At 44.0% G+C, this 1104-nt stretch overlaps 1 protein-coding gene across 2 annotated transcripts in view; it reads right to left on the bottom strand.

Annotated features, from left to right (window-relative positions):
* Positions 1-1104, bottom strand: part of FAM219A (family with sequence similarity 219 member A) — a 171118-nt gene that overhangs the window by 136253 nt on the left and 33761 nt on the right. The gene's annotated exons all lie outside the window — the stretch shown is intronic.

Here is a 1104-nt window from a genome sequence, read left to right as displayed (position 1 = left end):
GGATCACCTCCCTGGCTCTACTTGAGATGCACCTGTGGTTGCACGACAAGGTCCGGTTAGCCCTGCCAACCATGACCTCGCATTGTCGGCCCACGTTCATCTTGGAGTCAATAATGACTCCAAGATCCCTTTCTGCCTCTGTGCTCTCAAGAAGGGAGTTTCCCATTCTATAAGTGTGCTGCTGGTTTCTACTGCGTTTTGTAATGAGTTTTGTCTGTCAGCAGCCAGGGGTGCAGGGCCCCAGAACCCCCCTGCACCCATCTCCTCCACAGCTGGCAAGTGAGTAATTCTGCGGCAACTTGGTTTTCCTTGGAGGTATTTCCACCCTGCCTGTCAGATATCTAGCTAAGGTAAGAGACCAAGAAACAGAGCAGCATGTTTTAATTGCATACTAACTTTCAGGTCAACTCCAAGCACAATCATAACATATCTGCAATATTTTCAACTGAAGCACGATTTAACTAGACTATCATCTAAGGAAGTCAGAGTGAAGCTACAGCCTTTACTAGTACCACCATCATAAGGTAAATTAGACGCCATAAATTATTTGCACTTATCCTGTACTGACATTTCAAAACATTTTACAACGAGATTAAGCATTCTGAAAGACGGCCCGAATGCTAGTTCTTCCTTCCCTAGCATCCCCAGTGCCCCAACTCTAAAATGTCCATTGGAAAAAAAAAAAACCCAACAAAGCATCTTCAATAGAAGATGTAAGATCTCTTAAAAGGAAGGTATCTGGGGTTAAGTTAAGCAGCAGCAATTCAGATTTTAGGTGTACACAATTTATTACCAAGTGGACCCAAGAAAGAATAAGAATTAAAATACCAACTGTGCATATTTATTTTAGCTAACAAAACACAATGGCCGAATGCAGCGTACCAGCAGTGCCGTACATCACTTTCCAGAGCCTCTGCAGCATGATTGAATGGAGATGTAAGACTGACGCCCCTCTTGCTGAGACCCACAGAACTGTCCCTTGGTATATTAGAGATTCAGAAATGTTAATCCGCTGCACTGACTCTTAATTACACTCAGCACTTACTGGTGTGATAATCTACAGCCATGCAGCAGTGCAGGTCTTGGGAGAGTACACTGACAGAG

The sequence above is a fragment of the Gavialis gangeticus genome, unplaced genomic scaffold (genome assembly GCF_001723915.1).
Source record: "Gavialis gangeticus isolate Ggan-Ray unplaced genomic scaffold, GavGan_comp1, whole genome shotgun sequence".
In the NCBI taxonomy this organism is placed as follows: domain Eukaryota; kingdom Metazoa; phylum Chordata; order Crocodylia; family Gavialidae; genus Gavialis; species Gavialis gangeticus.
This window is presented reverse-complemented; position numbering and strand designations above follow the sequence as displayed.